Consider the following 13,195-nt stretch of genomic DNA (forward strand, 5'->3'; position numbering starts at 1 on the left):
GAAAGCAGGTGTGTTGATAGTATTAGATTATACAAATTTCAAAGCAAACACTATTAACAGAGATGTTCCATGTTTTAATAAGATGCAGCTACCAAGAGCATACAACACTAATAAAATTTATCTAACAATATAGCTCTGAAATATATACAGCAAAAGCTGGTAAAACAGGGAAATTTTGAGGAACTCACAATCACAATAACTAACATTTTTCAGAAACAGATCAAATAGAAGAAAAGTAGGTATAAGACTATATTGGGATAACATAACTAATTTGTTTGATATGTATCTACGTTTTATTTTTATTTTTAACCAGAAAATTACATTTTTTCAAACATACATGGAACAATCATAAAAATTCTCCAAAAAGTAGGCTATAAAAGACATTGTAAAGCCCCCAAACTGATATCACATATGCCGTGTCTCAGACTACATAAAAATGAAGATAGAAACCAACAACAGACAACAGAATATGTAAAATGTTCCAAATGCATGTACATTAAAATACACACATCTGAATAACCCTTGGGTTAAGGACAACATAATATGGGATGTTGCGAACTATTTAGAATGAAGAGGGAGGGGCGCCTGGGTGGCTCAGTTGGTTAAGCGTCCGACTTCGGCTCAGGTCACGATCTCGCGGTCCGTGAGTTCGAGCCCCGCGTCGGGCTCTGGGCTGATGGCTCGGAGCCTGGAGCCTGCTTCCGATTCTGTGTCTCCCTCTCTCTCTGCCCCTCCCCCATTCATACTCTGTCTCTCTCTGTCTCAAAAATAAATAAAAAACATTTAAAAAAAAAAAAAAAAAAAAAAAAAAGAATGAAGAGGGAAATGATAGTACTATATACATGAAAAATCTAAGGGATGGACCAAAGTGATATCCAGAAGAAAATCTAACCTAAAATTAGGATGCCAGGAGGACTGAAAACATTAATTAAGCTTTAATTCCATCACATTCTACTAAAGTCCTATTAAATACTCCCAAAGAGGGGCACCTGGGTGGATCATTCAGTTAAGCCTCTGACTCTTGATGAAGGAAGGCTCAGATCATGATCTTGTGGTTCGTGGGATTGGATCCCACTGGGCTCCACACTAACAGTGCGGAGCCTGCTTGGGATTCTCTACCTCTTTGCCCCTCCCCTGCTCACACGCTTGCTCTCCCCCCCCCCTTAAAATAAATAAATAAACTTTAAAAAAATACTCCCAAAGAAATTGGGAAGGAGTAATCAATGTGATAAGCAGATGTTAATAAAACAAATAGGAAAAAAACCCTACTAGAGATAATAAAACCATGAGCTGGTTGTCTGTAAAAGAGTGAAGTCATTTTTAAGAAAGATGAAAAAAAAAATAGAGAAGATACACACAAACAACATTAGGAAGAAAGGGGGACATTCCTATAGAGAAAGAATTTGAAAGTCAGAATTCTATGGTTATTTTGAGTAATGACTTTGAAAGCCTTACTGAAATACAAAGCTTTCTAAAAAAAGCATAGAGGAAGAAATTGCCATATGAAGGGAAGCTGGTCAGGCCAAAAACCATAAAGAAAATGGTTTTGGCACCATATGAAAAAATCAACCCTAGAAGGATTAATGATTCAAATGTCAAAACATAATTTTAATAAAACTGTTAGTAAAAAATATCAGCAAATATTTTTTAGACCTTATGGTAATAGATTTCTTAAACAGAACACAAAAGAAATATGAGAGTAATAAATTTGACTATCTTAAAATCAGTACTTCTGTTCCTCAAATGACAGTAAAGAGAATGAAAAGATAAGTTATAAACTGGGACAGATAGAATACAAGCCTATAGGAGACTGGTAGCAGGAACAACTCCAAATCATTTAGTAAAGCGTAACAAGGGGCACCTGACTGGCTCAGTCGGTGGAGCATACGACATTGATCTTGGGGTTGTGCGTTCGAGCCTCCCGTTGGGTGTGGAGATTACTTAAAAATAAAATCTTAAAAAAAAGTAAAGCATAACAAACCCAATACATATACAGCAAAAGATACAAAGAGGCATTTCATAGAAGAGGAAACTTATGTAGCCAATACTATGAATATTATAAAACATGAATATTATATGAATCATGTGAGCGTCTAGGGAGTGTCCAGAAAGAACGAACCACAGATACAAAGACTTTTAGGAATATCAAAGAATCCAGTGCAGTGGGAGTAGAGTGAGCCAGGATAAAAATGATAAGGAGATGAGGTCAAAGAGGTGATGAGGGAGCCAGGTTGCAGACCTTGAAGACCATTCTAAGAATGTCAGTTTTGGGGGGCACCTGGGTGGCTCAGTTGGTTAAGCGTCCAACTTCAGCTCAGGTCATGATCTCACAATTTGTGAGTTCTAACCCTGCGTCAGGTTCTGTGCTCAGAGCCTGGAGCCTGCTTCAGATTCTGTGTCTCCCTCTCTCTCTGCCCCATCCCCACTCGTGCTCTGTCTCTCTCTGTCTTAAAAATAAATAAATAAATTTTTAAAAGAACATCAGGGTTTTTTTTAATGTTTATTTATTTTTGACAGAGAGAGAGAGAGAGAAAGAGAGAGTGAGCATCCAAGCAGGGGAGGGCAGAGAGAGAGGGAGACACAGAATCTGAAGTAGGCTCCAGATTAGCTGCTCCTGTTAGCACAGAGCCTGACATGGGGTTTGAACTCATGAACTATGAGATCATGACCTGAGCTGAAGTCAGACACTTAACCAACTAAGCTACCCAGGCACCCCCAAAAACATCAGTTTTTACTGTGAATGAGACCCATAGAGGATTTTGAAAAGAGGAGTGACATCATTTAATTAACTTTTTAACAGGATCCCTTTTGCTGCTTTTTATGAGTTGAGGGGAAGAAGACAAGGGAAAAAGCAAGAAGATCAGTTGGGAAGATTCTGCAGTAGCCCAGATTGCCTACTGCTACTTCTACCTCCACTGTGCACAGGTACCACAGCTTGTTTTGCTAACAAAGATATGGGATATAGCAGTTAGGACTATGGCCTCTGGTGCATCTTTTTGACACTCATCAGAATCAGTTCTATGTATGTCTTTATTCTCCACATCATTCTTCTCTGAGCCAAGGGTACCTTACCTTGAGGGGAGTTTCTGGTTAGGAGCTTCAGGAGATGGGTCTCATGATGTAGCAAACCCCGTGAATATAGGGTGTGCAAAATGTGCCAGGCAGCTAGAAGGCATGACTAATGCCCACTACAGTCCATCCCTTTGTTGCCCAACATCAGTATGTACTCTCCCTCCAAACATAAACCAAATAAACAAGCAAATAAACAAAAATGCTCCCTCAAATAATGCAACTGTAACTTGTACAAATCAAAATATGCAGTCTCCAAAAGAGTGAATCCCAGGTAACATTAGTGAATACATCTAACTTCACATTTGGAATTTCTAGGTGATGTTCATTCATTTCCTGGTTCTGTCACAATCTTATCTTGTGGAATAATTGGTTAAGATATGGTGTGCCTGGGTGGTTCAGTCAGTTAAGTGTCTGACTTTGGTTCAGGTCATGATCTCGCGGTTCGTGAGTTCAAGCCCCATGTCGGGCTCTGTGCTGACAGCTCAGAGCCTGGAACCTACTTCGGATTCTGTGTCTCCCTCTCTCTCTCTGCCCCTCCCCTGCTCACACTCTGCCTCTCTCTCTCTCCAAAATAAATAAACATAAAAAAAATTTTTTTAAGATATAAATAATATGCCCCTTATAAAATAATAGGGGGATGGGTGACAGGTAATAATAAATTTCTAATATATTATGAATCTGTAGAAGACAAAGTATGAAAGAAAATATAGGTAGAGCCAATAACCTTTTTTTTTTTTTTTAATGTTTTTATTTCTTTTTGAGACAGAGAGAGACAGAACATGAGCAGGGAAGGGACAGAGAGAGAGGGAGACACAGAATCTGAAGCAGGTTCCAGGCTCTGAGCTGTCAGCACAGAGCCCAACACAGGGCTTGAATTTACAGGCTGTGAGATCATGACCTGAGCCGAAGTCAGAAGCTCAACCGACTGAGCCACCCAGGCGCCCCGAGCCAATAACCTTTTAAAACTACCTGGAAAACCTGTTACCTGCCTTTTGGGTAGCAGGAACCTTATTTCCTTGTGCAAATCAGAATTAATCATTAAATGCTGAACCCTCTTTATATCATGTTACTCAGTGATTTTGAGGACACCAAAATGGCTATGTGGCACTCTCAATTTCATATTCAATGGAATAAATATGAGGGAATAGTTTCTCCTTGAACATTAAGACCTCACCAGCAAAGCCCGTAGATGGTAATTTTTTAAATAGGAGGGAGCAAATATTTTAGTAGTAGATAATTAGGTGTTAATACTAATAGGTGCTATCCCAGTCTCCATTTTGGGTACCCAGACCCTAAAAAAATACCACATATTGGTTCTGATGAGACCATGTACTGGATGTGAGGGCAATACCCACCTTTGCAAGGTATAGTCTTCTAGATGGTACTCTTTTTCAGTTTTTAACAGTTTTAGAATAGTAGAGCTCTAAAATGTCTGAGCTTTGTGGGTGATGAGGCACTGAATAAAACCAGCAAATCTCAAGAGCATCAACCCAGCAAATCTCAAGAGCATCAACCCATTGCTTTACTTTTTTCACTATAAAAGAAGCTCTTTGGTCCAAAGTAACGTTATGTGGGAAGCATGATCATGAATAAGGAATTCATAATATCCATAGATGGCAGCAAATTTAATTTCCAAGGAGTATCTACCCCAGTAAGGAGAAAAAAATCATCACCTCTTTCATAGTGGAAGAAATCTAGCTGACTGGTCAACATGGTGATGACATAATCCTGTTGCTCATGGTTGGATACTATAGCAAACTGACAGTAGTGAGGTAATCCTTAGTAAGGGTAAATCCACATTGTTAATACTGTGAATAACTATATGGTTCATGAACCCAATGAGCAAGCATTGGGGTGGCTGGATGAAGCTAATATCCACAGAGCATGTCATCCTCACCTCTTAATCACAAAACACTTCTACAGAGGTAAGACAAAGAGAAGAGATACAAATATTCTCACTCTCTCGATACATTCCAAAGTGTCCTTCCACATACTTCTTCCCAAATGCACTCACTATCAGTACTCCCAAGTGTGCTCTTTTCAAGTCATTTATCCTCAAAACTAACCTCTGGATATGAATCAGTGTAGATACCTCATGCTGTCTTTTTTAAATGTAGAACACACATGAGATTTAGCTCTCCAAGTTCTGGCCATTGGGTGAATTTCCCTTCCCAGTCAGTCTATAAAACTCCCTATGAGGGGTTGCAAATCTCCAGCAGTATATTTCTAGTGGTTGTCAGCATATCGTGCCATTATCTAGAGATCAGGCTCAACTTTTTGCAACTGGTCATACAGAACTCTTCATGAATCTGTAGCTCTGAGAGAGGCAGAAGTAGCAATGAGAGTACACACACTGGGGGTATGAGACATTTTAGGACTTGCTTGGGCCTTTCCTATTTATAACCCTCCACTTGATGAAATGTTGTTAATAACATGGTAGACCAGATGACATTCTGCTTATAATATGGACCCAGGTTGCAGTTGTCTGTGTACCATAAATAGGTGTGTAGTCTCTACCAGGGACCCAATGCAAGGCAAGAGCTAGTTCACAAAAAAGGATGATAATTTCTTAATCAAGTGAGTGTGGATCTACTCCAAAATCCTAGGGGCCTCTGCCATAGTGTCTCCTACTTGGGATTTCCACAAACTCCTTCAGCATCCTGATTGGCTACAGACATTCTCAACACCATTGGATCCTTGATTAAGGACCAAGTGGTCAAAGAGCTTGTATTGCAGCCTGGACCATCTGCAAAGCCTTCTCTTTCTCTGAGTCCCACTCAGACCATATAGCCTTATGAAGCACAGAGTAAATAGACCCAACCATGCTGCTCTCCAAAATCCAAAGAAAACAAGCATTGTCCCTCTGTCTTAACAGATATATGGTGGGAAGTTCAGGAACTTTTCTTTCACCTTGGGAGGAGAGATACCCTGACATCTGGCAGCAGAAAGCCCATGAAAATACAAGTCTCTGTGTAATTGGGGGTTTTATTTCCTATCGCCTTCATTCATTTGTCTTACCAATGCAGCTAAAAAGCTGCTATTTTCTACTCTCCAGGTCTTATTGGCATGCTTGAAACTGGGCAAGGCCTTCACCACCAGAGCTAGATTTTGACTGCTGTACAGGTCAAGTTGGATTTTGTGGTCCGTTCAGTGCTAATGGTCCCTGTGGGTCAAATTGAGAGTAGGGTGCAAAATATCAAAATTTTAAAGAAAGACAGAATCAGTATTAATGTTTTCTTTTAGCCTCAGGCTTCAATATGGCTTGGCATGATACTGATATTTTGTTCATGGGGCTTTTGGGTACTAATTTTGAATTTAAAAAATACTGCGTTAAAATATTATTTATTTTGATTACTGAGTTTTTTTTGGTGTGATTTTACATTTTACACCCATGGCAAGTATCTCACTTGCCTCATCCTAGTCCCAGCCTAAATTATCATTAATCAACCTTCAGACCCTGCTGCCCTTAACTGTAACCACCTTATTTCTAGCTGTTAATTGTTTTTCTTGGTCTCTGCTGGCTTTTAAATCCAACCAGGCCACAAAAACAGTCCCATAATCTCATTTCCTTAAGGTCTGCTGCTTGCTATCACATCCAATGCCACTTCTTTGTACTAGTCACAGTACTTGGATGCAAACAGAACAACCTACTCTTGCTAATTTTAACCCCAAACAGGATTTGTTAAAAGATACTGAATAACTCACTCTCTGTGTATGAGGGCCAGAGAATGAGGCTTGGAGGCTATGTGGTCAGGAATTAAACCATTAGACCCCTCCAAGGAGAACAGTTGCTGCTGATGCTGGGCACAGGCACCGCCAGTGCTAGGCACACAGTGCAAAGCTGGTACCACAGAGACCTGCTGCACTTGAATGCTGATGGCCTTGCCATCAGGCTCATAAGGATCAATTCTGCATGGCACCGCATCCCCCAGTGGGAAATGAAAGGGAAATTCGGTATGGAAGTAGAGTGTGGGATGTTGCCCAAGAAAGGGGGGTGTGTGTAAAAAAAAGCCACAGTTACTGTCCAGGGATATGGGGACATGGCATAAGACAAATTACACTTCACACTAAGGATGGCAGAGCAGAAATAGTGGAGCCTGGGACACAGATGACATCGTGGTTATGTTGTTCCAGCCTGGGGTGTCTCTCCGCAGATTTTTTTGTTATATAAGAAAAGTTGCCCTGGTTTATAGTTTGTAGCAGATGAAGGTATTCTCAATTGGTGATTGACCAAGAGGAAGCCATTCTGAGGAGGTAAGAAGAAAGCAGAATCCTGATTGAGGGACCAAATTATAAAGATACTTGTGAGTGAGGAATATACCAGGTAAATGGACAAGTGTGAATGAACATGAAACCACAAGTGCAAGAATAGTAAACAAGAGAAACCAGGAAGAACTCATACAAGAAATAATAAACATAGAAATCTATGAAATACTGGGGAGTCTTCGTGGCCCAGATGGTTAAGTGACTGACTCTTGATTTTGGCTCAGGTCATGATTTCATGGCTCGTGAGTTTGAGCACCGTTTTGGGCTTTGTGCTGACAGCATGGAGCCTGCTTGGGATTCTCTCTCTCCCTCCCTCTCTGCCCCCCATACTCCCGCCCCTGCTGCTTGTGTGCCCTCTCTTTGTTTTGAATACATTACTGAACATTCATGAAGGTCAGGGATTCTCAGTAAGGGTGAAACCAATCCAAGAATGAGGAGCTGGACATTTGTGGGACAACTGCTGCCATTAAATGTGGGGAGCCCACAAATGCTGATGTCCTGAAATACAAAAAACATTCTTGTAAAATGAAGAATTGTCCCACACCACCACAGTTTTTTAATATCCTGCTGGATATTTAAATAGGTGAAAACCTGCTAATGATTACCTGAGCCTATAGCCTATTTTACATATAAACACAGTGGTGTTTTTTGTTTTTTTTTTAGATGGTTTCAATACATACCAAATTTTCTAGGTATGTAACTACCAAGGCAGTTGAGGCAAAATTGCACTTTCTATTCGGAACTTTATCATGAGCTTTGTCGTTTTGGAAAAATCACGTTAACGGTGGCAACACTGCTTACAGTATTTACATCACCAACATGTGTAGAAGTCTGCATTTGTAGCTGTAATGTTTATGGTAAGTGTATATACAGGTGTAACAATATGTTAGTTGTCTGGCATTTTTGTATTACAATTTTCTTTCCATTAATGTTCCTATTTATGTCAAGTTAGGGCATTATATTGAGTTTTAAAAAATTATGATTGGTGAGGGATTATACTACCTGTGAACTTAATTTTAGGAAGGCAAAGAGTTGTAATAAAATATTTGTTGCGAAAAGGAGACTGTGTGTAATTTGAGAATCTGCACTTGAAAAAGATCAATAGCTTATAAATAAGTTAACTTTAAAAATAGTACAAGAGAAAATATTGTCAACTCATAGAAGGCAAGAAGGGAATAAATGAAACAAGAAACATGTTAAAGGAAAAACAAAACAAGATGGCAGAAATAATTCAAATATCATACTTACAATAAATACAAAGAGATTAACCTCACTTATTAAAAGACAGAGATTAGGGGCGACTGGGTGGCTCAGTCAGCTGAGCGTCCAACTCTTGATTTTGGCTCAGGTCATGATCCTCGGGTGGTGGGATTGAGCCCCACATCCGTGAAGCCACTTAAGTCAGTCTCTCTCCCCCCCCCCCCCCCCCCCCCGCTCTCCCTCCCTCGCCCCTCCCCCACTCACGTGCGCACGTGTACTCTCTCTCTCAAAAAATAAATAAATCATCTTAAAAAAATAAAAGAGATTATAGAAAAGGTGACAAAACAAAACTAGGTATATAGTATTTATAAAAGATAAACATTAAGAGCAGATTGAAAGAAAAATAAAGACTGAAAGTAAAGGAAAAAATGTCCTATGCAAAAAAATACCCCACCATAAAGATTTAATAGTGAAGAACGTGTATGGCTTTAATAAAATCTCAAGGTATGTAAAGCACAACTTGAGGGAATTACAAGGGGAAAAATTAACAAATCTACAATCATAGATTTTTTTAACATAAGTCCATAAACTGATAGATTAATTAGAAACAGTAAGAATACATTAAAATTTAACACAACTATCTTGATTTATAAGCTATATTTTGAAAGCTTCTCTGCAAAAATACTTTTTTATACTTTTTCACAAGCAGAAACAGTATTTCTCCGAAATTGCCCATACTCCAGAGATTAAATATCCTATGGCCCACCTGCTAGACTACAAGATAATTAAATTGGAATAAATAAATAAATAAATAAATAAATAAATAAATAAATAAGGCACATATGTTTGGAGACTCAGAACAATCTTAAAATTTTAATAGGTTAAAAAGCAATTGTAAAGGAAATCAGAGAACATTTAAAACTAAAAAGAACTTTATGTCAAAATGGACATCTAAAATTAATAGCTTCAAATACATTAACTACAAAACAAGTTGAAAATAAAGCATTTTTCTATTCAAATAGTTTTTAAAAAGGAAACTCAAAGAAAGAAGAAATGAAATAATAAACATCAGATGTTAATGAAATAATAAGTAGCAAGCAAAAATACTGAAGGTATCATTTATAACAATGCAAACTGGTTTTGAGGGAAAAAAATAAACAAAACTTTAATATAATTCATCAAGCAAAAGGAAAGCTATAAAAATTAGGACTATCAGAGATTTAACTAACTGTAGATAGTTACGGGAGGTATTAAGAATCAGTAAAGGGAGGGGTGCCTGGGTGGCTTAGTCAGTTGAGTGTCCAGCTCTTGATTTTGGCTCAGGTCATGATCTCACAGTCATGGCATTGAGCCCCTGGTGGGGCTCTGTGCTGGGCATGGAGCCTATTTGGGATTCTCTTTCTCCCTCTCCTTCTGCCTGCTGCACCCTCAAAAAAATCAGTAAATGGATTTAATGCTAATGTTTTAAATACCTAGGTTAAATGAACAACTTTTTAAAATTATCAAAAGTTTCTCGAGAAGAAACAAAATCTCAATAGGCCACTAGCCATTGAAGAAAAGTAATAGTAGTTTAAGAACTCTCCAGCCAAACATACCTTGCATAAATGGTAAGGTTGGTTTTTTTTAGTTTTATTTTTAAGTAATCTCTATACCTAATCTAGTGTTTGAACCCACCCCACAACCCTGAGGTCAAGAGTCGCACACTCCACCAACTGAGCCAGCCAGGTGCCCTGATTATAAGTAAGCTTTTAACCTCCAAGGAAAAGATACTTTCAAATCTTACAAAAATTGTTTCAGTGACTACAAAAAGAAAGCTACTGAATGCACTCTGAGATTACTATAACCATAACAGATACACAAAGAAAACCCAAGGAACAAAAAATTATACACTGATATTATTTATTGTCATATATGCAAAAATCCTAGATAAAATATTAAGAAATAAATTATAGCTGTGAGTTAAAAGAAGGCATACTGTGACAAGGTAGTGTTTATTCCAGAAATGCAAAGATAAATTTAATATCAGGAAATATATCAGCTGAACAAACTACACTTTCAGATTAATGAAGACAAATCATGTATTTCAGCAAAAGGAGCAAAAATGGTTGATAAAATTCAAAATTACTTCATGATAAGAGCGGGGAAAGCCCCTTTTGGGTAACTAGAAATAGGGGACAACTTGTTAATTTCATAAAAGCTTAATAAAACCCATTGGAAACATCTTCCTTAATAAGAAAACTCTAGAAGGCACACCAGTAGACATAGAAAAAAACATTTGAAACTAGTATTACACTGTATGTTAACTAATGAATTTAAATTAAAACTTTTAAAAAAGAATTTGATAATATTAAATGCGACTTCCTAATTTGAAAACAAAACAAAAAATTTACCCAACCTGATATAGAAGAGAACATTTTAAACCTGATAAAATATTTCTAACAACAACCCAAAATGTATTACATACTTTAGGATGAAATACTAGAGGTATTTTTTTTTAAGTTTTATTTTATTTACTTTGAGAGAGAGCGAGCGAGCAAGTGAGCTGGGAGGGGTCTGGAGAGGGAGAAGGAGAGAGAGAGAATCCCAAGCAGGCTCCACAAAAATGCCAGCAGGGAGCCTGACGTGGGGCTCTAACTCACGAACAGTGAAATCATGACCTGAGCCAAAAGCTAGAGTTAGACGCTTAACCGACTGAGCCACCCAGGTGCCCCTAGAGGCATTCACATTAAGTCTGGACACGACAAGTATGGCCCTTAACAGAGCCCACATTCAACTGGAAGTTCTAGTTAAGTGCTAGACTAGGCTAACTTTAAGACCACCAAATTATTCCAGATTAGACAGAAACACTCCCCAGTTCATTTTTTGAAAATAAGCATTAGTCCTAAATTATGATAAAAATAAGTCTTGAAATAGGAAGAAAATCCACATTTACACACCAATTTCTCTTATGTATAAAGATGCAGGGGCACCTGGGTGGCTCAGTCCGTTAAGCATCCGACTTCAGCTCAGGTCATGATCTCATAGTTCATGAGTTCCAGCCCTGAGTTGGGCTCTGTGCTGACAGCTCAGTGCCTGGAGCCTGCTTCAGATTCTGTGTCTCCCTCTCTCTGCCCCTCTCCCACTCATGCTCTGTCTCTGTCTCTTTCTCTCTCTCAAAAAGAAATAAAACATTAAATAAATAAAGATGCAAAAATTCTAAATGTTATCACATGATGTATAAGTTATTAAAATAACTCATCTAAAAAAATAACTCATCTATGGAGAGGCAGAAAGTTGTAATTTCACATTTTCTTAATGTAGAACTCTGATTACTATATTCTTTCTCAGTTCTTTGTCTACTAGCTATATGTATATGTTGTATGGATGTGTGTTATAACATATATGTTATTACACACACACATAAGTTATTTTTGTTCAGTCTTGGCTGAAGCTGGAGTTGTACAATATGAGCTTGTAAAAAAGAGTCAGTATTGTCAGCAACAAAATTCTGAGCAGAGCAGCAATTTATAAACATTTTTTGCAAGAGCTAGAGACTAAGAATATTAAAATATTGAACTGGAGATAGACAAAAACAAAAAAGAACTCTAGTTATCAGATTATCAGATATATATATATACCCCAGTTATCAGATGATTGTATTCTGCAAACTTTCTGGTGTACTTCTCTACTTAAAGTACCTTGGTTTGTGAGTATAATTTGTCCTGGAAACATGCTTGTAATCCAAAGCACTTGTATATCAAAGTGAATTTCACGAACCATTGGCTCAGTTGTGATCATGTGACATTTGACATCATGTACTACTTGTATTGCAAGACCGCTCATTTATCAAGTTAAAATTTATTAGAAATGTTTGCTCATCTTGCAGAACACTCACAGACCAAGTTACTCACAATCCAAGGTTTTACTGCACTGTGATAACATGGGTGAACATTCTCTTGTACACACCTGATCTCCAACAGTTCAGTGCTATTTGCCTAGCAAGAGAGCTGTCAGTCTCCAAGGCTTGCTAACTAGCTGCCTTCTGCAATGGAACTGACCATAACCCAAGTTATAAATAGCTGGATTTTCCTAGATATGCAGAAAGGTTTCAGATTTATTATATCCTCAACTTTGCCCTTCAATCAAAATGCTAAAAATTAAATAACTCTGTAATAGTCTTTGTCTTAAAACTTAACACATGGGATATTTAGCTTTCATATTATAGCAAAATAGAATTTCTGTTGTAATAAAGTGTACTTATTTAATATCAGGAAATGATTTATTATTCAATAAGGTAAAGGATAAAAATTATTATGATTATCCCCAAAAGGCATATGATAAAAACTGAGTTGTCATTTCTAATAAAATTCATATAAAGATAAAAAGGCCACCCTTTACTATGATCAAAGCTGTCTACCAAACCCCACAGGCAATATGCTACTCATTGAAATGCTGAAGCCATTTCCATTTATATCAGAAAAGAGATGAGGACGAGTACACTTATTGCAGCTATTAAACATGGCTTTAGAAATGTAAAGCAATTGATAGGTATAAAAAATAACTGATGTAGGGGCACTTGGGTGGCTCAGTCGGTTAAGCACCTGACTTCGGCTCAGGTCATGATCTTGCGGTTTGTGAGTTTGAACCCCGCATCGGACTCTGTGCTGACAGCTCAGAG

At 38.0% G+C, this 13,195-nt stretch overlaps 1 protein-coding gene across 1 annotated transcript in view; it reads left to right on the forward strand.

Annotated features, from left to right (window-relative positions):
• The window catches only part of LOC122207715, a 167,244-nt gene that overhangs the window by 2,474 nt on the left and 151,575 nt on the right, over window positions 1-13,195 (forward strand). The window contains exon 2 of the mRNA XM_042917902.1: window positions 2,801-2,925. The gene's annotated coding sequence lies outside the window, so the exon portion shown is untranslated. The remainder of the gene's footprint in view (window positions 1-2,800; window positions 2,926-13,195) is intronic.

This window comes from Panthera leo, chromosome E2 (assembly GCF_018350215.1).
Source record: "Panthera leo isolate Ple1 chromosome E2, P.leo_Ple1_pat1.1, whole genome shotgun sequence".
NCBI classification, from domain to species: Eukaryota; Metazoa; Chordata; class Mammalia; order Carnivora; family Felidae; genus Panthera; species Panthera leo.